The 26019-nt window shown below is 47.8% G+C and overlaps 2 long non-coding RNA genes across 5 annotated transcripts in view; both read right to left on the bottom strand.

Moving 5' to 3' along the window:
- Positions 1 to 11665, bottom strand: part of LOC135975561 (uncharacterized) — a 31097-nt gene extending 19432 nt beyond the window's left edge. Inside the window, exon 1 of one of the 2 annotated variants that reach the window (XR_010592476.1) lies at positions 11504 to 11665. This is a non-coding gene — a long non-coding RNA (uncharacterized LOC135975561). The remainder of the gene's footprint in view (positions 1 to 11503) is intronic. The other variant, XR_010592475.1, reaches the window with a different exon arrangement.
- An 8907-nt stretch (positions 11666 to 20572) lies between these two features.
- On the bottom strand, positions 20573 to 25320 carry LOC135975578 (uncharacterized). Of its 3 annotated transcripts, none has more exons than XR_010592493.1 (7): positions 24491 to 25320; positions 23878 to 24241; positions 23354 to 23465; positions 23056 to 23128; positions 22212 to 22535; positions 21976 to 22063; positions 20573 to 21850 (listed from the first exon to the last, which is right to left on the bottom strand). It is a non-coding gene; the product is annotated as an uncharacterized LOC135975578 (long non-coding RNA). The 3 variants fall into 3 exon arrangements; XR_010592494.1 differs by having other exon boundaries at positions 20573 to 22063; positions 22212 to 22256; positions 22346 to 22535; positions 24491 to 25318; XR_010592492.1 differs by having other exon boundaries at positions 20573 to 22063.
- Positions 25321 to 26019: the final 699 nt, after the last annotated feature.

The raw sequence follows: 26019 nt of genomic DNA, 5'->3' as shown, positions 1-26019 counted from the left end.
AAGTCTATTTGCCAAACCAGTCCTGGGCCTGGGGTAGGTTCCAGAGTGGCTGGTGGCACTGACACTCCTGGTCGAGGGTTGTTCTTTTGGCAGACTAGACATTCAGCCTGCACCTGGGAGGCCAGGGGTCTAAGTCCAGAGGTTAGAAAATATTTATTCATAAGCTGGGTAAGAGCCTCCCTGCCAGCGTATAATTCTTTGTTTCTTCACCAGGGTCAGTTCTTAATGTCTTTTGTAGTCAGGAATTCCTGGACTTTGTGGTTTCAATGAAGCAAGTGTTCCTTCTTCTCTTTTCCTGAAACAGTGTGGTTCAGCATCATACAGGGGAGAGGTTACTAGCACATCACCCTGTCTTTAAATAGGCTTATCATCAGTCGGAGAGTCCTCCCGAGGAGGAGGGGTCTTTTTACAGTGAGAAGCCTGGGTCCAGGTGGGCAGTCCTTGGTACTTCACAGCGGTGTTGGTGGTTAACAGGACTTGGAAAGGGCCTTTCCAGTGTGGAGCCAAAGCAGTTTTTCGTTGATGGACCTTACGTAGACTCAGTCTCCTTATTTCAATGAATGGCAGGGCTGCTAGGGTCTTTGGTTAGCACTTCTTTTATCTGTGAGAAAAGAAACCTAACACATTTCATTAATACCTGGCAGTGTTTTGCAGATCTCATAGTTGCTTGGGCACATTCAGGCCCCCCTTTTCTTGGTTGTCAGCCAAGTCTTAGCTGTGAACAATGTCCTTGGATGGTGCCAGCATCTTATCTTTGGACTGAGCTTGCTAGCTATATTTTTTCCTCAGTTAACTCGTTCTGTTCTTTTTTCTGCTCTCCTTCTTGGCTTCTTTTAACTTACAAAGGAAACTTCCACTCTTCACTCATATACCTTTTCCCAACAATGAACACATACACATTGCCATTATACACCCTTCCAGTAAAATAACTTCTATACAGAGCTTTGGAGTAACAAACCAGGACAAGCACACCCACTTTTGAGGCGTCCAACAAAGTTCAGGAGGCTCACAGTGGCTTTAAGGCAAGGGGTGAGACCCACAGCAGCAATCAACAAGTCATCCACATATTGCAGGAGGAGGACCCTGTCCTCATTGTCCCACTCCTCCAAGTCTCTGGCCAGGGCCTGGCCGAACAGAGTGGGGGAATTTTTAAATCCCTGGGCCAGCACTGTCCAGCAAAGCTGCTTTTTAACCCTCCTTTTGTCCTCCCACTGGCTCCACTCTGAGGCTTGCATGGCTGAGGGCTCAGTTGCAAGGGTCATTATCCAGGCATTCTCTGGGGGTAAGGTGAGGGTTATTTCATTTTGGGTGAAATGCAGGGTGGCTCCTAAGCGACAAAGCAGGTCCCATCCTAGTAGAAGCGTTGGACAATCGGGGAGGTAAACCAGTCTGTGAGATAGAGTTCTGTTTCCCAAAGCACATTCTGCTGGGGCATATACTGGGCATTTGGTTCCTTTCCCTGTGGCACTCACCACAGTGAGGGACTCTGACACAGGCAGCTGCAGGGATTGATTTACGGCAGTTCGTGCAGCTCCAGAGTCTATTAAAAAGTTGATGTCCAAGTCTCCCACCCTCATGTTTACTCGGGGTTCCAGGGGCAGGATAGTCCGTCTCCCCTGACACTCCTATTCTTGATCCTCCGCTGCCATCATAGGGGTACCTTCTCTTTTGGGGCACTCATTTTTTCAATGTCCCTCCTTTCGGCATCTGGCACACTGGTTGCGACCCAGACACCTTTCCTGTGAGCCACGGCGCCCACGTCCTCTCATTCCCCGGCCCCTTCCACCTTCCTGGAATTTTCCCCTGCCACCGGCCTGTACTGCTGCAACCATCATTTTCGCTTGCCTCTTTTCCTTTTCTTTAGACACAACCTGATTATGCTCCACCTCAGACAGCAGGGTCCGCATAAGGACATTACAATCATCCCAGTCAGGCTTACAGCTAGCCAGGCACCCTTCAAAGACCGAGATAAACTTGCTTGGGTTCGTAGAGAATTCCCCTGCCTGTGCCTTAAAGGCTGCTAGGTCCACCGGGTTAAAAGGCACATGGGTGTAAACTTGCATATTAGTGGCCAGATTCCATTACATTTAAGCAGTTAAGTCATTCTTGGCATCTATAAGCCTAGCTTGTTAGTAACTTCTTTAAACCGTTATCTTCTCCTTTTTCCCTTCAGCCCAAAACATGCAGGCCTCATTATTACCACTTGAGCAGGGGGTTGCACACAGATAACTGCTTGCTTACATATTCCAATTGCACCTGGCTTTTGAGGTTGATTAAAGTTTAAAGATGGAAGGATAGAGTTTGGTTCACTTAGGCCTAGTGCAGGAAGGCTTCATTGACAGTTAGTGGCCTTCCACCCTCCCGAGTTACCTAGGGTGATGCCTAGTGACGTCAACAATAGTGTGAGCTCTGCGAACCTGGGCTGTGAGACTCACTGCTGTGGGTGTAAAGCACAGTGCAGATGTACCCTCTGACATTTTACCAACAGGGGCTGAGCCCAGCCTTGCCAGAGATCTGGGGGAAAGGAGGGGTGTGGTCTGAACCAGTGAAGCTAGGCTGGTGGTGTGGCAGGGCCTGGCTGTGCCTCTCATCCGGATCTCAGCTTCCCGGGGGTGGCTGGCTGGCTCCTCAAGCAGCCTCCCAGGCCGGAGAGGCTCCATGCTGTCTTTTGGCTGGCAAGGAGGCTTTGAATGAGGCCGTCTCTGGTAGCCCATCTCCACTTTCCCAACCAATCCTCATGCTGGTGTTGGGGTCCACTAGGCATAGCTACCAGGTAACTCGGGAGAGTGGAAGGCCAAAAGTGCCGATGAAGCTCTTTTGTTCTGGGTCTGTGAACCACAGTGACTCCATCTTGGGAACTCTCACCTACTTCTCTGCTAACTGCTGACAGGCTCTGAAGTAGGCTGAAGCAGAAATGTAATGTCAGCTTTTTAGCAGATGGCTGCAGTTTCACTCACACTAGCAGAAATAATAGAGATAAGAAGCGGGGTAGTTAGTTTGCAGGCGTCTAACTCAAGGTCGCAAAGACTGAGAAAGTTTTCTCACAAGCTTATGTAGAGCTTATTGTACCAGTTGTCTGGAAGGGAGGGGTGAGGGGGAACAGCCAGACAAAGAGATGTATGCAAACAGTTTGGAGTATAAAAGGTAAAAGTTGTTTGTATTTGTTGCACTGGATTTGAGACATGCTGGTCTCCTAGTGCCATTGGACACTAGAGGTTGTACAGAGTGGAATCCTCAGAAGTGAGTGTGCCTGTCCTGGTTTGTTGCTTCAAAGCTCTGTACAGAAGTTATGTTACTGGAAAGGTGTATGATGGCAATGTGTATGTGTTAATGGTTGGAGAAAGGTGTATGAGTGAAGAGTGGAAGGTTCCTTTGTAAGTTAGAAGAAGCGAGAAAGGAAGAGGAAAAAGCACAGAATGAGTTAACTGAGAGGAAAATACAGCTAGCAAGCTCAGTCATGCTAGCTCATCCAGGGACATTGTTCACAGCCAAGACTTGGCTGACAACCAAGAGAAAGGGGGGCCTGAATGTGCCCAAGCAACTGTGAGATCTGCAAAATACTGCAAGGCATAATGAGGACAACGAAGGGTTAAAAAGCAGCTTTGTTGGACAGTATTGGCTCAAGGATTTGCCCGATATATCTAAGCCATTCCAACTGTATGTGCATGAACGAAAAGGGGTAGCTTTGGGAATGCTTACCCAGCTATTAGGTGCCTGGAAGCGTCCTGTGGCATACTTTTCTGAACAACTGGATCAAGTTTCAAAGGGATGGCCAGCCTGTTTGAGGGTGGTCGCAGCTACTGCTCTAGTGCTTGGGGAAGCTGAAAAACTAACACTGGGAGGAACTGTGCAAGTGTATACTCCCCATATGGTTCAAGCCTTGCTGGATACTAAGGGTGGTCTTTGGCTCACATAGGTTCGGGTTGCTCGGTACCAGGGGAAGCTGTTAGAGAATCCTGAAGTCACCCTACAGATCTGTCCCTCCCTTAATCCAGCTACCCTGCTACCAGAGACAGAAAAGCAGGAACATGACTGTTTAGAAATCATAGATGTTCAGTATTCTAGCCCACCCAGATCTAAAAGATCAGCCACTCCCAAATGCTGACTTGGAATGGTATACAGATGGAAGTAGTGTTGTGGATGGGCATGGGAGGGCTGGTTATGCTATTGTGTCTCTTCATGATACCGTGGAAGCTGAGAGTTTACCGGCAGGAACATCTGCCCAGCTTGCTGAACTAGTGGCCCTGACTCGTGCACTCGAGCTGGCAAAAGACAAACGGGTTAATATCTTTACTGACTCAAAGTATGCTTTTGGGGTATTGCGTGCTCACGCTGGTTTGTGGAAGCAAAGGGGAATGCTAACAGCCCAAGGCTCTCCGGTCAAGCATGGGTCTCAAATTCTCCGGCTTTTAGAAGCAGTACAACTCCCCTCAGCAGTAGCAGTGGTGCATTGCAAAGCCCATCAAAGGGAAGATCAAGATGTAACCAAGGGTAATGCCAGAGCAGACAGGGAAGCTAAGCGAGCTGCTACCCTGAAATCAGCAACTGAGGAGAATGCCCAAATGCATGCCCTCATCCCATCAGTGGGTGAGCTTGCAGCCCCTCAGTACTCCCAAGAGGACAGAAACCTGGCTGACAGTCTCAGTCTCCAGGAAAAGGAGGGATGGCTTTATTCCACAGAGGGAAAAATCCTCCTGCCCAAGGGCTTGATTCGACCAGTGTTGCAGAAACTGCATCAGACCACACACGCAGGCAGAGAGGCTCTTACCCAGCTTATGAATAAATATTTTCTAACCTCTGGACTTAAACCCCTAGCATCACAGGTACAAGCTGAATGTTTAATCTGCCAAAAGAATAACCCTCGACCAGGAGTAGCAGTGTTACCAGCCACCCTGGAACCTACCCCAGGCCCAGGATTAGTGTGGCAAATAGACTTTACTGAGTTTCCCAGAACCCAAGGGTTATAGGTACCTTCTCGTCTTAGTGGATCGATTCAGCGGATGGCCTGAAGCCTACCCATGTCGCAACAACACTGCCAAAACAGTGGCTCTTAAGTTTGTCAAGGAAATCATTCCTCGCTTTGGCCTTCCTCAGTGGATGGAATCTGATAATGGAACACACTTCACATCTCAAATTATTCAAAAGATATCAAGTGCTCTGCAAATCCCCTGGAAACTCCACACACCCTAGCGACCACAAGCCAGTGGAGTAGTGGAACGCACAAATCAGACACTCAAGCGACACCTCTCAAAGGTCTGTCAGGAGGCCTCTCTTAAGTGGCCTGATGCCTTACCCCTTGTGTTACTTCGCATTCGTGCTCTCCCTAAGGGTAGGATAGGGCTTAGTCCCTTCGAGATTATGTTTGGAAGAGCATGGCCTATGAATGGTACCCCAGTTCTGGCAGGGAAATGGGAAGTGAGGTGTGGTTTCTTGTCTCTGTACATGTGCTCTGTCTGCTGTTCTCTCTTCTCTTCACAGGTATACCAAAGATTCACAGCCTCTTCTGCTGGATACTCCGGTCCACTCCCTGCAGCCTGGTGACTCCGTTCTCGTGCGGACCTGGAAGGACGAGCCTCTCCAAGAGAAGTGGAAGGGACCCCACACCGTCCTGCTTGTCACCCATACAGCGGCAAAGGTCGAAGGACACAAGAACTGGATTCATCACTCTCGACTGAAAGCAGTGCCCACTCCTAAACAGTGGACTGTCCAGCCTACGGAGAAGACTGCTAACGACGATTTGGGACTTAAGCGGTTATTCAAAAGACAGTAAGGGTCACTGGGAATGCGTTGTGATCTTTCTGAACAGTCACAGCATACTCCCCACGAGAACCCTGAGCATTGGTTTTATTTTCTCACAGAAGGCCGTCCTGGCCTATGTATTTGGTCTTGTTATTTTTTGACTTGTTTAGTGTCAACAATTCTTCTTATCTTCTGGGCATTTGGGTTGTTGTAATTGTCTGTGCCCTTATTGGAGAAGAGTGTTGTACCTATGTCCCAGAGTTTTCACAGGACATTAACAAGCACATCTTGTCAGCTGAACGGGCCTTTAACCAGTGGAAGGCCCAGGAAAGAGAACCCACTATTTTGGATTCCCTTTGGGGTTGGATACCTGGTTTAGGAGAACTAGGGAATATAGGGGGAAACATTGTTCGCATCTTGCTCACAGGTGTTGTGGTATGTTTTGTTCTTGTTCTTTTGCTTGTTTACTGTAAAGTGCTCATACGTCAGATTTGTACCTCCCATACCCCAGAAGTTCCCTTATACCCTCTCATTGATAATCCTGATTGCATGGAGCTTAATCGCATTCTGTCTTTAGAGTATGAGAAAACTCTGACAAAGGTTTGTTGAGTGTTCTCAAAGGAGGGATTGTTGGGGTCCACTAGGCATAGCTACCAGGTAACTCGGGAGAGTCATAGAATCATAGAATCATAGAATATCAGAGTTGGAAGGGACCTCAAGAGGTCATCTAGTCCAACCCTCTGCTCAAAGCAGGACCAATTCCCAGCTAAATCATCCCAGCCAGGGCTTTGTCAAGCCGGGCCTTAAAAACCTCCAAGGAAGGAGACTCCACTACCTCCCTAGGTAATGCATTCCAGTGTTTCACCACCCTCCTAGTGAAATAGTTTTTCCTGATATCCAACCTGGACCTCCCCCACTGCAACTTGAGACCATTGCTCCTTGTTCTGTCATCTGCCACCACTGAGAACAGCCGAGCTCCATCCTCTTTGGAACCCCCCTTCAGGTAGTTGAAGGCTGCTATCAAATCCCCCCTCATTCTTCTCTTCTGGAGACTAAACAATCCCAGTTCCCTCAGCCTCTCCTCATAAGTCATGTGCTCCAGACCCCTAATCATTTTTGTTGCCCTCCGTTGGACTCTTTCCAATTTTTCCACATCCTTCTTGTAGTGTGGGGCCCAAAACTGGACACAGTATTCCAGATGAGGCCTCACCAATGTCGAATAAAGGGGAACGATCACTTTCCTCGATCTGCTGGCAATGCCCCTACTTATACAGCCCCAAATGCCGTTAGCCTTCTTGGCAACAAGAGCACACTGTTGACTCATATCCAGCTTCTCGTCCACTGTGACCCCTAGGTCCTTTTCTGCAGAACTGCTACCTAGCCATTCGGTCCGTAGTCTGTAGCAGTGCATGGGATTCTTCCGTCCTAAGTGCAGAACTCTGCACTTGTCCTTGTTGAACCTCATCAGGTTTTTTTCGGCCCAATCCTCTAATTTGTCTAGGTCCCTCTGTATCTGATCCCTACCCTCTAGTGTATCTACCACGCCTTCTAGCTTAGTGTCATCTGCAAACTTGCTGAGAGTGCAGTCCACACCATCCTCCAGATCATTAATAAAGATATTAAACAAAACCGGCCCCAGGACTGACCCTTGGGGCACTCCGCTTGAAACCGGCTGCCAACTAGACATGGAGCCATTGATCACTACCCGTTGAGCCCGACGATCTAGCCAGCTTTCTATCCACCTTACAGTCCATTCATCCAGCCCATACTTCTTTAACTTGGCGGCAAGAATACTGTGGGAGACCGTATCAAAAGCTTTGCTAAAGTCAAGGAATAACACATCCACTGCTTTCCCCTCATCCACGGAGCCAGTTATCTCATCATAGAAGGCAATTAGGTTAGTCAGGCACGACTTCCCCTTCGTGAATCCATGCTGACTGTTCCTGATCACTTTCCTCTCCTCTAAATGTTTTATAATTGATTCCTTGAGGACCTGCTCCATGATTTTTCCAGGGACTGAGGTGAGGCTGACTTGCCTGTAGTTCCCCGGATCCTCCTTCTTCCCTTTTTTAAAGATGGGCACTACATTAGCCTTTTTCCAGTCATCTGGGACCTCCCCCGATCGCCATGAGTTTTCAAAAATAATGGCTAATGGCTCTGCAATCTCACCCGCCAACTCCTTTAGCACCCTCGGATGCAGCGCATCCGGCCCCATGGACTTGTGCACGTCCAGTTTTTCTAAATAGTCCCAAACCACTTCTTTCTCCACAGAGGGTTGGTCACCTTCTCCCCATGCTATTGAAAACTCTTCTTCAGAAAGAAGATAAAACTCCAGCTGCATCCAAAGGGTAAATGTTAAAAGTTGAGAGATAACTGGTTAGTTGCACTCAGGCAACCCTGGATCCAGGAACTTTTACAATTTTCCAAAACTATCTATAGGACAAAATCTGCAGTCCTCATTCAGAACAAATAGGTGTTTTGCCTCAGTAAGGGCTGCCGGATTTGGATCTACACGAATAGAAACACCATTTAAATTTTAATACAAATCTATAAATAAGATTGAGCATATTCATACTGTCATCATCTTCATAGACACACACTGCCCATGCTGCATATTATGGGAAAAAAGAGGATTTCCTGGGCAAATGTCACCTACCTCTGCAAGCTCTAAGCTGTCAATAAAAAAAGAAGGAAAGAAAAATAAATACATAACATTGGCACACAGGCTGAGGGGGCTGCCTGACTTTACTCATGTTCTCTGTCAGTCGTGAATCCTGTTGGATTCCTAATTTAGGCTCAGATACCGGGGTAACTGCGCTGGTCAAGAGCACTTGTTATCATCTGCTCTCAACCACAAGGTTGTGCCCTTTTTTATCAGATGTGGACCTAGCCACTGAAATCCATCCCTAGCTCCCTTGAGGATAGATTGCAACATGCTCAGTGAATCTCCCAGAAATTTCAACTAGTGCTGAATGTGGATGCCCATTTGTTAAGGGCTGTTTGCTGCTGGGAACACATTTTGATCTGTGATCTGCACTGAATGTTATTGTTGTGGGTTTTTTTTTCCAGGTGCAGTTTAAGGTATAATTTTATGAAGCCTTAAATGAGTTACCCACAGAGATAGACTCTCTTTTTCTGTGATACCGTAGTAGTGGAGAATAGCTGATAAGCTGAACAGACACTGATTTAATTGGGACAGATTAAGTGGAGGGCATTTGTGGAATTTGCTTCCCCCAGTAGTGTGCCAGAGCACAAATTTGTGAACTCAGGCACTGAGATTTTGTGTGCAAAGTATGTCATAAGAAGCTAGACAGATAGCCTTGGACAACAGACAGAGGCTGTTTTAGGGATAGGGAGGTGGGGTGAGTAGGAGATTGGAAACTTGAGTTTAGTTTTAGTTGGCGTGGGAGAGTTTTAGCTTTAGGACATTGGTCCTAATTGTTATTCTGAAGTTTTTATAAAATCATAAAGTTTATGTAAGTGCCCATCACAGGCTAGGTATGAAACAAATACATATGTGTACATGTGCATACGCACACACACAGTGCTCTTGATTCTCCTCTCACTTGCACCATTTTTACAAGTGTGACTTCTGTGCAGTTGCTCTCAATTTATACCCTCTGTCTGTTATATCAATAGAAAATATTCTTCATACCATTACATAAAACTCATTTGCAAAAGCCTTTCTGAAAAGCTTTTATACTACTTTACTTATTTCCTCACCTGATTAGCTTTTAACCAAATATAGATGTTTTCCCTGACCTATTTTCAAAGCTAACTAATCCCTAAATCCTCCAGTTATGCAATCTTGAAGGATTAAGCATTTGTCAGGAGAAAGTCTTCATTTGTTTAGACTGAATAAAATTCAGTGGTTTAAACACAGTTCATTGATTAAATTACATTAATAAAATACTGGCTCTTGACACAAGGAGACTGCCAAAGTAACTCAGTTGGATGGAAGGCCACAAGTGCCGATGAAGCTCTTTTGCTCTGGGTCTGTGAACCACAGTGACTCCATCTTGGGAACTCTCACCTACTTCTCTGCTAACTGCTGACAGGCTCTGAAGTAGGCTGAAGCAGAAATGTAATGTCAGCTTTTTAGCAGATGGCTGCAGTTTCACTCACACTAGCAGAAATAGAGATAAGAAGCGGGGTAGTTCGTTTGCAGGCGTCTAACTCAAGGTCGCAAAGACTGGGAAAGTTCTCACAAGCTTATGTAGAGCTTATTGTACCAGTTGTCTGGAAGGGAGGGGTGAGGGGGAACAGCCAGACAAAGAGATGTATGCAAACAGTTTGGAGTATAAAAGGTAAAAGTTGTTTGTATTTGTTGCACTGGATTTGAGACATGCTGGTCTCCTAGTGCCATTTCAGAGCTCTGAAATAAACTTGGCTTGCTTTCTCCCCTCGGTGTCTTTATTGGTGCCAAGCACACTGGGCGACGAACCCCCTGTTTGCCATCCCGGGCCCAGTTCTGGGCAGGCAACACTGGGGTTGCTGCTATTCCACCGCCCGTGCGCCAGCTCTTCCCAGTGACACCCACAAAGTCCAGCTGTACCAGCCACCTGGCTGGAATTGGGGGACACAGGGAGCCATTGGCTAGCATTCAGTAAAGTCATTAGTGTAGGAGCTCTGGAGGGAAGGAGAAAGGAAGGGAAGGGGAAAGTGGGGAAGAGTCCCCCATGTGTTTTTTAACCTTTAGCTCTGCTTCCCAGGTCGGGATCTCGAGCTGATGTGCAGGGGATATTCATGGGTTTGCTGGGGGAGAGAGCCTCCCAGCTCAGGTGACTGAGGGAAATCCCAATTGCACAGCATGCGGGTGGGGGGGGCTGTCCTTATCGGCTCAGGGCTGGGCTGTGGGGTGGGGAGGGGTTCTCTCCCTGGCCACTCAGGGCTGGGCAATGGGGGGTTCTCCCTGAGCATTCAGGGCTGACCAGTGGGGGGAGGGGCTCCCCATGGCAAGTCAGGACTGTGCAGCAGAGGGGGCTCCCCTGGCAGCTCAGGGCTGGGGGGGTTCATGAGGGGGCTCGCCTCAGTTCAGATGGGCAGCAGGGGGGCTCCCTTGGCAACTCAGGGCAGGGCAGTGGCAGGGGGGCTCTCCCTGGGCAGCTCAGGGCTGGGTGGGAGTGCAGGGGGGCTCTCCTCAGCTCAGGGCTGGGCAGCAGGGGGCTCTCCCTGGCTACTCACGGTTGGGCAGCAGGGTTGGGGGAGGGCTCTCCCTGGGCAGCTCAGGCTGTGGGGGGCTCCCCTGGGTATGTCAGGGCTGGGCAGCGTGGGGGGACTCCCTTGACAGCTCAGGGCTGGGTGGTGGGGCGGGGGCTCCCCTGACTGCTAAGATTGGACAGCGGTGGGTGGGGGGAGGGGGCTAACCTGACAGCTCAGGGCTGGGCAGTGGAGGGGGGAGGGGGCACCCTGACAGCTCAGGGCTGGGCAGGAGTGGGGGGGGGCTCCCCTAAGAGCTCAGGGCTGGGCAGGAGTGGGGGGGGGTTCCCCTGACAGCTCAGGGCTGTGCAGGAGTGGGGAGGAGGGGGCTCCCCTGACAGCTCAGGGCGGGGCAGTGGGAGGGAGGGGGCTCCCCAACAGCTCAGGGCGGGGCAGTGGGGCTCTGCTGGTTGAAGCTGGGTGGTCTCATTTCAATTAATCGCTAAGGAGCCAGCTTGTAGCTCTCCCTTGTGAGCAGCAGCTCCTCTGCCTGCCTCCCTCCTTCGTAAACACTGCGCCGGTGAAGCCAGCCACGTCCCCAGGTAGAAGAAGGTGCTAGACCTACCATCTCCAGTGCCGACCTGCCAGCCTCCCCTCTCGCTCAATCCCTGGACCGGAGACAGCTTAAACCGTCCCTCTGCTTGGCTGTGTCTTGCAGCACTTCCTTTTAAGTGTGCAGAACCTCACTGCATCCCTTTCCTATTCCTCCCCCCGCACCGAGTCACAGCTCAAAGATTCATTGGGCCAGAGAGCGTGACTGAAGCCTGGTGGGTAGGGACTGAGCTGGGAGGTGAGAAATCCAGGGCCCAGTCCCCTGCTCCAATGATCTGGTATTGATCCAGAATACAACAGCTGAAACCGAGGGATCCTCTGTCAATATATCCCTTAGCCCAGTGGTTAGGAAACCAATGCATGATTGGTATAGTGAGTTGTAACAATGCGGTTCTGGCGGGACCCAACTGAGAGTGCCAATTCAGGACAAATTGCTAAATCAGGGCAGTCACAGCCCAAGGCTGGGGATTTTCCACCTCTAAGGCAAACCAAACCAGCCAGCCAAAGAGGACTTTGGTCTCACCTCACTGGCTAACCACAAGTCACACAAGCAATTCTCTTAGACACTTCAGTTTCCCAGTATCACCACCAGTGCCACTCGTTATGGGGACAAATGGTTATGAAAACTAATACCCCCATCAAAGAAAAAAGGTTCTCCTTAACTATACAAATATGCCCCATTCATCAACCTCAGTGTCCAATATTTCCATAAATCGGTCATAAGGAACACCAGGGCACATCCTGAACTGGAAGAAGTAAGCAAAACACCGCTTCTCTCTTATTACCTGTTCATGTTTTATGGAATTAAATTTCTGAGTGAGAGAATCAGAGACCATTGAGAGATCTGTCTTTACCTCTCCCAACCCTTCAGTTCTAGCTCTCATTAACTTCCCCTCTACAATATAGCTAAACAACTATTTCCTCTCCACTTCCTGTTGACACTCAATAGCCTCTGTCCACTTCTCTAGTTCTCAGACATTGTCCTTACACCACTGCAGACTGAACCCCGCGAAGTACAAATTGTTGCAGTGGAATTAGTTTCCAGAGCTGACTCTGCTCACTGGAAAACTCTAGAAGCCCAACCTCCTGAAAGCTTCAGGCCAGCGATGTCAGGGTTTGATGCTGACTGGAGGGTAAGAGTATCTCCAAGCTGAAATCAATGGAAGTTGCTCCTGCCCTGGGGGTCAGGGTGAACAACAGATCTGGGAGTTCAAGGCAACCCACGTTACAGGCAGGTCATTCACAGGGTCACAGACACATGAGTCGGGAGAGTGATGGAGACCCAGGCAGGGGAGGGGAGATCGGATTGAAGGCAGCATCTGTCACAGCCTAGGGCTACAGGAGACTCCTGCCAAAGAACGGAATGGGAACCGTCGCAGGGCCGGGCTTCCCCCCGCTTGCCAAGGGCTCACGGCCACACCCAGGCTCTGATGCAGTTTAGTCCCAAACTGGAACAAATCAAGACAGTTTCTCAGCTCACTTTCTGCATCTCAGGGACTCTGGCAGATGCTTCCTGTCATTTCCTACCCCAGTCTCCCTCAGCCAGTTCCTCCTCACAGCCCCTCCCTCTCAGGAATGCCCTTTGCCCCTTATAGCCCCTTCATTGTCCCAACAGGGGTGCAGGACCTACTGCAGTTCCAGGTGCCAGCCACCAAGTGACATACCTCCCCCCCTTCCACAAAAACCTGCCTTTTCCCTTACTTGTGAGGCCCCCTCTGGACTGCTCTCACCCCCAACCCAAAATAGATTCCATCTATCGTAGTCATATAGCCATATTCCCCAAGTGCCCCACACTCCTTAACGCCAGTCTTCGTTTCAGTCACAATCTTCTCCAGGGTTTCGAGGTCTCTGCACGCAGTGTCTCTAGCTCTCCCTCGAGCTCATGACCATCAGGATCAGGCCACCCCTCCCCTCCCCAGTGGCCTGATGTTCTGCAGACAGCTGCTCCTTCTGTCGCTGCACCATCGGTAACTCCATCCTGCAGTCATTCTGGGGCACCTCCCATCCTCAGGGCAGGAACCATAAAACAGGTGTCCCATTTCCTCTTCTGCAAAGGATCACTGCTTTTACCTTGGCCCTGGAGGCTCCACCTGGGTCCCCATGCCCCTCCCCCCACAGAGACCTGAGCTCCACCTGGGTCAGGGAAACCCCTTTTCATGAACCCTAAATAAACTTGGCAAGTATTAAGCAGGGTCCTCTGGAGACAGGACAGAACTGGTTTTCAGAGACATTATTTTGGGCAATTCAGCTAATAGCCCTTTGTATTGGGCAGTCACTGCTCCTTCCTGAATCTAGCACAGGGAAAGCCCGTCACTTCTCTGCCTCTCCCCCAACAACAGGTACCACCAGCAGCAGCTACAAATGCCATTTGTGCTGCAGAGTCCTCCAGGGTCTCCTCTCCACAGCCTGCTTGTTGCTAAACCTCCCCTTCTGCATGGGCTGTGTCAATAGCTTCAGGAGAGAGTCACCTCACTCTCCGATTGGCCAGCCTTAGAGCCCAGTCACTTAACCCCTTGCCCCTGATTGCTGCTGGGATGTAACACGGCCACAGGGGAGGGGAGCAGTTTCAAGATTCAAACTGGTGACACTTCAGCCCATAATGTCACATAAACCATCATGTGCCAGCAATGCCCCTCTGCCCTGTACACTGGCCAAACCACACAGTCTATACGCAAAAGAATAAATGGACACAAATCAGACGTCTAGAATTATAACATTCAAAAACCAGTCTGAGAACACTTCAATCTCCCGGGACACTCAGACTTAAGTGGCAATTCTTCAACCAAAAACTTCAAAAACAGACTCCAATGAGAAACTGCAGAACTGGAATTAATTTGCAAACTGGATACCATCAAACTAGGCCTGAATAAAGACTGGGAGTGGAGGAGTCACTACAAAAACTAATTTCCCCCTGCTAATACTCACACCTTCTTGTCAATGGTTTGAAATGGGCCACCCTGTTTACATTGACCTCATTACCACTACAAAAGTGATTTTTCCTCCCTTGGTATTCTACTGTTGAGAATAGCCCACTTCCACTTGAATTGAATTGTCTCGTTAGCACTGACCCCCCACTTGCTAAGGCAACTCCCATCTTTTTGTGTACCACACACACATACATACACCTACTACTGTATTTTCCACTCCATGCATCTGATGAAGTGCGTTTTAGCCCACGAAAACTTATGCCCAAATAAATTTGTTAGTCTCTAAGGTGCCACAAGGACTCCTCGTTTTTGCTGATACAGACTAACATGGCTACCACGCTGAAACCTATAGATACAATGTCCTTTTCTCCCATCAGCCTTAATGTTTTATCCATTTCCCAGACTGTTACTTAGGATTAACTGCACTTTCCTACATCACTGGGGCATTGTGAGCTCACTTGAAAAGGGAATACAATAGCGTTTGTGACCTAGGATAATGTTTTTCTTGTTTGCATTTCTCTTGAAATAAAAGATTTTTCCTACCCTGGTTTTGGCAGAGGACTTTGGAGGACTGAAGAATCAGAATGGGACAGTCTTTATCCTCGCAAAAGGTATTTAGGCCCTGAACTCCTGTTGAAATCCCTGGGAATTAGGTGTCTAAATAACTTGGTGGATCTGGTCCAGTGACCTCACAATAGACCAGGAGTCGGCAACCTTTCAGAAGTGGTGTGCTGAGTCTTCATTTATTCACTCCGATTTAAGGTTACACGTGCCAGTAATACATTCTAACGTTTTTAGAAGGTCTCTTTCTATAAGTCTATAATATATAATTAAACTATTGCTGTATGTAAAGTAAATAAGGTTTTTTAAATGTTTAAGAAGCTTCATCTAAAATTAAATTAAAATGCAGAGCCCCCCAGACCGGTGGCCAGAACCCAGGCAGTGTCAGTGCCACTGAAAATCAGCTCGCATGCCGCCTTCGGCGCACGTACCATAGGTTGCCTACCCCTGCAATAGACCGAGCACCAAGCTGCAAGTGGTCCAGTGCTCAAATGAGGCAGGAGAGAATGCTGAGCTACAGTGGAGTTGGTCAAAAATTATTTTCTGATGAAAGTTACTTTGGAAACAGTCAGTAAGGTGTTCCATTTTAAAAATTTGCAAGAGCCAAAAAATTCAATTTTTGAAAGCTGAAAAGTTTAGGGAAATATTTGTTTTTAAATAAAAACCCAAAGACTTCCCAGAAACATTAATTTGTTCCTTTCAAAAGTTTGTGGAAAATATTTAACAGTTTCTGACCACATCTAGCCCCAAAGTCCCTGTACAATTTTCTTTCAGGCTGTATGCACCAATCCATCCACTAGAACAGAATCTAACATATCCAGTTCAGGAGTGTTGTTGTAGCTGTGTGGGTCCCAGGATGAGACAGACAAGATGCGTGAGGTAATATCTTTTACTGGACCAAGTTCTGATGGTGGAAGTGAAGCTTTCCAGCTTCTTGTGACCTGAGGAGCTCTGTGGAGCTTGAAAGGAAGCAAGAGTTGGTTCGATAAGAGATTACCTGCCTCACCCTCCTTGTCTGTGTTTTACGAGTGTCAGTCACCCTGGTACTGGAACTCTGTGGCGCTGGTAGCAGAGCTCACAGCTACCAGCCCATGCAATGTGTGTGCCTGGCAGCCTGAAACGCAGATGTTATGCAGCTCACTACCACCATCTATTGGTGAAGAGGGGAAAGAACAGCCAACAGCTGCTCCATCAGCTGTTTACCCAGGACTCCATTGACAAACTGTTCAGAGAAGGAACTCTGCCGCCCTCTGTCAGCAAACAGGGGGAAGTACAGCTAAAGAACTCATTGCCTAAGCTTTACCTGAAACCCTCCATGACATTTTGGGTCCTCCTTGGAACTGTACACGAGCCCCAAGTTGGTCAGATAATGGGACTGAATGAAGAGAGCAAGACTGAGGGGAACAAGGCTCCTACCTGGTGGCAAGAACTCCGCTCAGGGGTCCTGTCATCCTCTCCACTGAGGACTTTGCAAAGGGATGGCACTGAGGAGACTTCCCAGCAAGAGGCGGCATTGAGGGGGATCTTGGCTGAAGCTGCAGTCGAGGGAACTGAACTCTGGTGAAGGACCCCGACACAGCACCAGTACAGCGGAGATCACTATAGCTGGGATACGTGCAGGGAGGGGCTCACAAGAATTGACAAGACCCTTCCCTGAGGGAAGCTGAAAGTTTTTGCTTTGGTTCTCCCCAAACTGAACTTCCTTGAAATCCCTCTCCAGGGAAGTTCTCACATGCCAGGGCGTGTAGCCGAGATCACAGCTTGACCAGCCCCTCCTTAAGGCAGCTCGGTGGGTCACTGCTCTTCCCAGCAGGGTCTCCATCTATTTTAAAGCAGTCCCACCCCCGTCCACCTGCCGATTCGTGAGGGGATTTGAAGTGAAAATGGGGTCATAGCACAGTGAGGTCCCAGCGCAGGTGAACCCTGTTAGGAACACTCCTGCCAGACCCACGCCCTGTCACAGGAGCGGAAAGCCATGTACTAAGGGGACACAGAGGGGTCACCAGTATTAGCTCCATTTTACAGATGGGAGAATCTGAGACAAAGGAGAAGTGACTTGCCCAAAGCCATACAGGGAGTCTAGCAGAGAGCCAGGAACGGGATCCTATAGTCCTAACCAATAGACATCCCTGCCTCCCTTGATTCTTGTGTTTCTTGTCCTGACGTCAGTCACCTGTTGAGACCTGGGAGTTCAGAGGGGAGCCTCCTGCCCCAGAGCTACCATGTCCCAAGAAATAATGACTCAATACTGGGATGGCAGCAGCTTGGCCCCCAATATTGCACCACAGGAGATACACCAGTGGAATGACAGCAACGCACTCTGGTCCCAGGGAGAAGCAGCACTGGTGAGCCTGAGAAACCCAGGTTAGCTACACTCAGAAACCGCATGGGCATGTGCAGGGGCAGGTGTGTGACAGCAAAGTAAAGGTGGAGCCACCACGGGGAATGGGAAGAAGGTCTCTGAGCAGAACAGCCACCTCCTGTCCTTTGCTCCACAGTCCTAGGATTGGCCCAGTTGCTGACTTAAGACAGCATTGAAAACTGCCACCACCACAGTGCCACCCATGGCATCTGGTCACCGGTCTCCTGGGAGCCTTCAACAATCCCAGCCTACGGTTCTAGCCTTTGTGGTGTCAGAAAAAGCCCTTCCTACTGCACAGCTGTCATCCTGAGCCTGCAGGCAGGCAGAAACAATAGCTCAGAGATGTGAACTGCTCAGTGCATCATAACAGAAGTGTTAATTCTGTACCAACTTGAGAATGTCTACATTAACTATTTCATTGCTGATCATTTGAACAGCCAACCAGCGTGTTTATCTCACAAATGGGAATTAGTGAGAAGATTCCCCAGCCAATTTTCATTTTCAATACTAAACTCTGCAGGACAAGCACAATTAAAAATTGAGACACAGCATAAAAAACAGTAAAATGCAACAGCACAGGGGATGCTGTACTGATCATATTGACATAATTAAAAGGCATCCACTGTTAAAATATCGCCATAGCTACTGCAAGCTCCTCAGCTTGTAGCGTTTCAGCAACATAAGACAAAGGTCAATCACATTTCCCCATCAACACATTTCAAACAGAACATGGCTTGTTTTCAGAGTGTCCATTTAAAAAAGTTTCAAACAAATCTGAGCAAGAAAACTACTGTTAGTTTTCAGCAGAGCTTTTCGTGGGGGGAAATTCCCAGCGTCACCAGTGATTGCCTGGTGGGCCAGAGTGACTTGACCACCACAGAATTTATATACAGGGGCGAGGGGTGGGGGAGAAGGGAGAAGAGGGTGGCAAGGGAGCCAGAGAGAATGTAGCAATTCTGTTAAACAGGACTGCAGTAGTATTTATCTTATCATCTACACCCACTTATTGTCCCATTTCCTCATGAGTTCACCAAGCTCTAGAAACCCAAAGTTTATTTTCCTGTCTGTTTGAAGTCTTTACATGGAGGTAGGCCTCAGCCTGTACCTAAACTCTCCCAAATTCAGGGGCTTCTTTTCCAAGGGGTCACTTCACTACAGACCGATCTGATGCTGTCTTTAGTACAGTCTGTTGCTCTTTAGCACGGCTTTTCCTTCCTGCAGTGGAGTGAGCTGGATCTGACATAGGTCCCAGACCTCTCCCACCACCAGCAGCCTCTGAGAAGATTGGTGGTTAATTGGAGCCACAGGACCATGCCCTACTTTTCACGTTCAGGGGTAGTCTATTGTCTACAGCTGCTGGGGTTGTTGGTGGGTTTTTTGCTGCCTTCCACTCATATGATAGCTCCCGCGGTCACATCCAGCCAACTCTCCACAGGGGTCCTGCTGCAATATTGAGGTCAAGCCCACTGTCGCATATAGAATGCCTTGTTTATAGCCAATGGGAACATGATAGGGAAGGGAGAATCTGGGCAGGAAGACAATGGGGAATTGGGGACACAGAAACAACGAGGAGAAGAATGGGTAGCGCCTGCCTGTGAACCTTTATGGGAACAGGCAGAGAACATGACCCAGCAGGCAAGACAAATGGCAGTGGGATTTGGACATGATCTAACCTATCTCCCACCATGCTTCCTTGCCCCTAGATAAGCACCCAACTCAACCTCCCTCTCCACCTCCACAGCTGTTCTCGCCAAACACCTGCAGTCATGTGTTCCTGGCTGACCCCCCATCCAGTCCCCCAGTTGGACTGTGCCAGCATGCCCAGTTACAGGTCATTCTGACAACAGTTCTTCTCTTGGTTAACAACAAACACCCCTAGGTGCATTGAACTGAGGAGTGTCCATGCTTCTGTTTGACCTGTGATCAGCAAGGCTGTGGATGAACTCCCAGCACTATGAGAGTCAATGGCAAAGTTCCCACTGACTTCAGTGGGGCTAGAACTTTACCCTGTGCTCCTTCCCCATCACAGCTGGGAACATTCACACAGCTTTCCTCTAAGTGGGTATGAGGGACGGGGCTGTGTTTTATTGCAGTAGGGTTTTATAGGGGTGACAGAGGACCCAGAGGAAATGCCATTCCTCTGAATTACAGTGGAGTGCACAACTCTGAGCTTGTGTGTGAACACTGAGGAGTTAAACCCTGGTTTTCAAGTTTACCTGGGGCACAGGCCTTGGCCCAGCGCTCTGCACCATGGGGAATTTCACTTGATGGGGGAGCTTGTCAATATCCCTTTACTACAGGTGTTTTTAGAAGACTCCTTCATATAGTATTTGAGTCAGACTTTGCTTCTTTGTTAGCACCTGGAGCCAATTAGAAACAGCCAGGGAGCAGGGCAGGAGATTGGGAAACTTTGGGCCAGAAGGGGAGACAACTAGAGAATAGCAAGGGAAAGAGGGAAGGGGACGTATAACAGTGGGCACCCATCTCTCATGAGCACCCCATGGTCAAGTGTGTCTGCAGTCTTCAGATAGTAAAAGGCCATGCCCCCAGGAAGTCCTCCCTCCCCAGAGACAATCATCTTCACCCACTGGGTCTCTTCTGGCCCCAGCTCTCCAGCTGGGCCACTTAGCAGTTCAGTTCCCCTTCTGGGGGTGCATGACAGTTCAACTGTAAGCCCACTTCCCCAGTGGCCTATGGGAGGGGAGGGGACCCAGGCCCACCCACTACTCCAAGTCCCAGCCCAGGGATCCTAAGAACAGCAGCCTTTCCCTGATCGATCGCTTCCTGCACAGTCTCTCTAGGCCGCTCGGAGGACTTAGCTCCACTGCTCCTTTCCTGGGACGGATGTGGCAGGACCCTAAGGCCTCCAGCAAGGGGCCTCTGGGCCTAGTCCACCCCATTGCAGGAAGTAAATGGAGAGAAAAGATAGAAAAGAAAAGACAGCGAAAAAGGAAAAGCACAAAAGACAAGAAAAGATCTGATGGAAATAGCCCCAGAAAAGGGGGGGGGGGTGGAAGAGGAAATAGAATAGATACAGGGAGAGGAAACAAAGGAAACAAGTGGGGAGAGCTGTGATGATTGCAGGGGGTGGGGGAGGGTGACACACTGCTTGTGGAGGGAAGGTCCCGTGTGCAGAGAGATGGGGAAGGGTCATATGTATGGGGGAGGGGGAGGACAACTTTTTTTTTTAAAGAAGCACAGAGGCAATGATGAAAGGTGACACATTTCACTTTCTATTATTTTTTATTGTCTGTTTCTAAATGGCCCTAAGGGCTGGTCCCTGCTCAATGCCCCAGAGGAAGGCGAAAAACCTCCAGGGTCTCAGGCCAATCTGCCCTGGAGGAAAATTCCTTCCTGACCCCAAACATGGCGATCAGTTTGACCCTGTGCATGAGAGCAAGGACTACAATGGGAAAGGACCCACTGGTTGCTATGGTTACACACCCTGCCCCAGTCACACCCTGAGATACAGTCTGTGTCCCAGTATTCGCCAATCACCAGTGCTTTCCTCTGATAAGGTACGACTCACTTCATTGCTTCCATCCTGGCAGACAGAACCAGCTGCTCTCCTTCCCCAACAGGTGAACAGATACGAATTTGAATCCTCCCACAGCCCTGTCAAGGTGAATGCTATTTCTTCACCAGTACCACCAGCAGCAGCATCGTTTCCCTACTGGCTGCTCTGACCAGCTGCACTGCTTTATCCTTGGTGGGTCCAACAGGCTCTTCCTCCATAGGCAGGTATCAATCAGCCCCTTCATTAACACACAGATACAACCAGATATTGCTGACCTGTGACAGTTACAACCAGCTCCACTGATCAGTCCTGACAGACACAACCTCTTACATTGCTTTCCTCTTCCCCTGCACTAACATCTCCTTCCAGTTCCTCTCTCTATAGTCACAACCAGCTCCTTTGTGTCTCTCCTGCCAGGTGGATTTCAACACCACTCACAGCAGAAGCAGATGCACTGAGAACCTAACTGACAGAGACAGCTACACCGCTTCCCCGTTAGAACGGCCAATTTTCTCTGAGCCATAACCTGACAGAGTTAGACCCAACTGCATAGTTCAGCACCCAGTCAGAGTGTAAAAACAGGAGTATTTTCTTACTGTTCATGGCCAGCTGGGCCACTATCACCTGGAAAATTACAAACAACTCAATTGCTCATCCACTAACAGCTAATCCTAGATCCCTTCTCTTCATATATACCACCAGCTTCATTGTACTACAGGGGAAAGTCCCAGTTTTCCTTATTCCCCATCCGGTCACTGAGTTGATTTCTTTTCAGAAGTTTGCTGAGCTGTGTAGTTTGTCAACTGCTTGTCGATTTCTTCTCTCCAAAGGGAAGATCAGCTGCATTTCTTGTACCTGAAAGTATGGTCTCATCCATTTATTTCCAAAGGAATGCTGGAAGGCATTTCTCACCTCTCAATAGGAACAATCACCTTTTGTATATCTTCCTGGCATAAATCTTCCTACTGTTCCCACAGCTTGAAGCCCAGTCAGCTGTAATGAACCGTATTTGAAAGATACTTTATTATTACTTGGTATGTTCAGATTTTGGGGGTCTTACATTGAAATGTTGGTTTGCATCCGATTTATTTAGCATGAAGAGAACATTGAATGCTCACCTCTTTGTCAGTGATGGTCTAAGCATTGCTCTCCTTTTGAGAGGTAACATCTTCTGCAATGTCTAAATCTTGATAGGTGGTCCCTTAACTAGAGAGAGGAGATGCTTTTCTTAGATCTCCGCAAGAATGGCCGTCATCAGTTTTGTGGTATTCCCCTCTGAATGGCAGAAGAATCTGAAAATGTACCCAGAATCATTGACTTCTAGATTGTTGCCATGAGACGGAGCACGTCTTACCTCATAACAGAAATGATCCACTTCATGTATCTTCTTCCTGCACTTCTAAAGGACAATAAAGTGCAATGAACAATTCTGCACAGATATAATCAGTAGCACAGCTAATCTCTTGCAAGAGCAGTTCAAATACTCACCTCTCCACTGTGGTCAGTTGCCCTCTTATTTACTGAGCTGTCTAAATACCAATGTTACCGACCTGTAGCCAGCACCCAGCTCCATTTTTCCTTTGGTCAACAAAAATGGTTCGCTATCACGATCATTTGCAACTTCCAAGCCTTCCTGTCTGGGAAGATCAGCTCAGCTGCATTTCTTCCATCTGAAAGACTGACCAGATCCATTATTGTCACCTGAACTCTCTGAGAATGTGTATTTCTCACCTCACAAACAGGGATGATCAGCTTCTCTAATTGCTTCTTGAAAAGCACAGCCCTCTGCTCTCCTGACATCCGGAGAAGTGCGAGGTGCTGTAATGATCAATATCTGACAGATTTGTTTGGTGTCTGGAGGGCTCTTCACTGAAATGATCATTTTTCATTTACTTTAGGTGGCAAAATGGAACCTTAGATGCTCACCTCCTTGCCGGGAATGGTCTGAGCGTGGCTGTGTTTGGAGAGATGCAACCAGCTGCGTGGTTTAACACTTGCTGGGGATAAGTGGCTACTCTCCTTTTCCATGAATAGACTCACAGGATGATTCTATTGCATCTCAGAGGCTCTGGCTACATACTTTGCTTTGTTCTCAATTAGTTGGCAGCATTCCCCTCCTGACATATAACATAGGCTCCGAAAGAAAAACCAAAGTCTTGAATTTGCACTGGGATGCTATAAGCGGGTATATTCCTTACCTCCTGATAAAGAGGAACCCCTGTTGTCTGCTATGGCCCTCGACTCTTCATGCATCTTGGGATGTGTGATCAGCTGTAACAATCAATTTTTGACACAGCATTACTTATAATCAATCTTGTGGTGTCCTACATTTTTATGGTGCTTTCCCCAACCTTATTCCCTTGGCAAATAACCAATATAGAACTATTCACCGAGGCTGTGGTGAGCTGACCAGAGGTACATTCACCTGCAATCTTTCAAACAGATTTCATAGGTTCCTATAACCTATGAAATCTGCATCTGCACTGGTATCATTACCTGAACTACTCCTTATCCACAAGGAAAACATGCTTTCTTCACTTCGCAATGGGTCAGGCTGCTCGTGCAGTATTCCTCTCCCGGTATACAAGGCAAGTTTCATTTCTTTCATCTGAAAGAATAATCAGATCCAGGAACTGAACCTTGAAAGTCAAGAGAAGGTGAGATCTTGATCTCTTGACAGCAGTGATTAATTTCACTTTTTTCCTTTCAGTAAGAACCCTCCCAGCTCTTCTAGGAGCTTCCTGAAGTTTTTTATATCCTCAATGTTCAGATGCACCTGAAGGTAGGAGAGGATCCATTCGTTTCCACTTGACTGGTACAGAAATGGTGTTTCTCACCTATAGACATGGACAGATCAGCTTCATCAATTCCTTCTAGAGCACAACAGCCTCTGCTCTCCTATCAGGAGAGGTACGATCTGCTGCTGGAACTATCAATATTTGGTATTTATTCCTGACTGGGTTTGCAACTGCTGCTTTGGCACAAGATTCATTTGGTAATAAGAGAAACTTGAAACTCACCTCCTTGGTCCGTGATCTGCAGGGATGTTTACAGCTGGAAAGTGCAACTGGCTGCACTGTCTCAGGTGGCTGCTCTCCATTCCCAGGACTATAGCTACAGAATGCTCTTCTCTCCCCTCTGTGGATTCAGCAGGTGGCCAGGCCCACTGCGTTAGCACAGTCTGCACCTGCTTCTCACAGTCTTCCCTTGAGAAGTGAGAACAGCAGCAGTTCTTCTACCTGCAAGTTAATAAGATCCATTAATATCCACTTGGGTGCTCTGAGCCTGGGCATTTCTTACCTCTTCCCCAGGACAGTCGCTTTCACTCATTTCCTCCTGGCATGGGTGATCATCTGATCCCCTCACATCTTGAATGATGATCACCTGCAAACATCAATGTTTCAGAGAATTTTTATTTGTTTTTCTAGCTATGCAGAGCCATCGGGCAACATGTGCTTCATTTGGCTTCCAGATGCTCTTCTCTGTTCACCTCCTTGTCAGTGATTTTCCATTGCCTGGATGTGATTTTCAGAGGGGCAACCAGCTACATTGGTTAATAAATGATGTAGAAGTGGCTTTTTCCCAAACTGGAGTCATAAGATGCTTTTCTTGTATCTGCACTGGTATCATTACCTGCCTGCCTGCATTCTTAAGTTCAGCCATGTCTTGGAATCTTCCTCCCTTGAGAGGTCAGCACTGCCTTTCTTTCACCTGAAAGTAGAAACAGATTCACTGTGAGGTGCCTTCCTTACCTCTTGATAGAAATGATCAGTTCCACTTATTTCTTGACATTTGATAAATAAGCAACAATGATCACTTCTGTACAAATAGAATCGGTTGGACAAGTAATCTCTGCAAATGCGAGACCAGGTGAAATGCTAATCTTCACACTCTGGTTAGCTGCACTTTTTGGAAGGAAAAAGGAGCAAAGATCATCATCATTGGTAAGAATTACTGACTACTTACATCTGAACCAGTAGCTCCCATTTTTATTGCTTTATTCAGTAAAGCAACTTCTTGTGCTCTTTAGAGATGAAGATTTCATCAGTTACATTTCCTCCACCTGAAAGTATGAGCAGAATCATTTACTATTATGGGAATGGCGTATTCCATTTCTTACCTCCTTAAAAGGATGGATCAGCTAATTCCTGGATTGAACAAGTGGCAAGTCCATGGTGCTTTCTCTTGCGTCTGCTTTTCATACTCTCCCCATGACAAGTAAAGTCCACCACAGTTCTTCTCCCAGAAAGAAAAATCCACACCACTTGTTCTACACATGGATGTTTGGAGACTGGTATTTCTTACCTCCTTGTCCGGGACAACCACTTACCCTCACTTCTCCCTGGTAGGAATGACCACCTGGTCTGTTCATATCTCATATTAGAAAAACCTGCAATCAATGTTTGACAGAATTATTGATTATTACTCATTACCAGCTATGAAGAGTCATCAATGGAGAAGGTTCCTTAGCATCCAGATCATTAAGCTTTAAGAGACCTTTCAGTGCTCACCTACTTGTCAGCAATGTTCTACCGCAAGACTTTGCTTCTTAGAGGAACAGCGAGCTACCCTGGCTAAAATTTGAAGCATATAAGTGGCTGCTTGACTTTTTCTGAACTTGAAGTAAAAGATGCTTTTCTTCCCTGTGGCCAGGTCTTACCTGGCTGACTTTGTTTCTTAAATTCAGCAGCCTCTTATCATCCTCCCTTTAATTGGAAGATCTTCATTTCACCTGAAAATAGAAGTAGAGCCTTTAATTCCTGCCCCCATGCTGTGAGGAGGTACCTTCCTTACCTCTTGATAGGAATGATCAGTTCCACTTATTTCTTGACATTTGATAAATAAACAACAATGATCACTTTTGTACAAATAGAATCGGTTGGACAATTAATCTCTGCAAATGCAAGACCAGGTGAAATGCTCCTCTTCACACTCTGGTTAGTTGCACTTTTTGGAAGGAAAAAGGAGCAAAGATCATCATCATTAGTTAGAATTACTGACTACTTACATCTGAACCAGTAGCTCCCATTTTTATTGTTTTATTCAGTAAAGCAACTTCTTGTGCTCTTTAGATATGAAGATCTCATCTGTTACATTTCCTCCACCTGAAAGTATGACCAGAATCATTGACTATTATGCGAATGGCGTATTGCATTTCTTAC

Source organism: Chrysemys picta, chromosome 14 (genome assembly GCF_011386835.1).
Source record: "Chrysemys picta bellii isolate R12L10 chromosome 14, ASM1138683v2, whole genome shotgun sequence".
In the NCBI taxonomy this organism is placed as follows: domain Eukaryota; kingdom Metazoa; phylum Chordata; order Testudines; family Emydidae; genus Chrysemys; species Chrysemys picta.
Note: the sequence above shows the minus strand (reverse complement) of the source record. Positions and strands in the feature narration are given on the sequence as shown.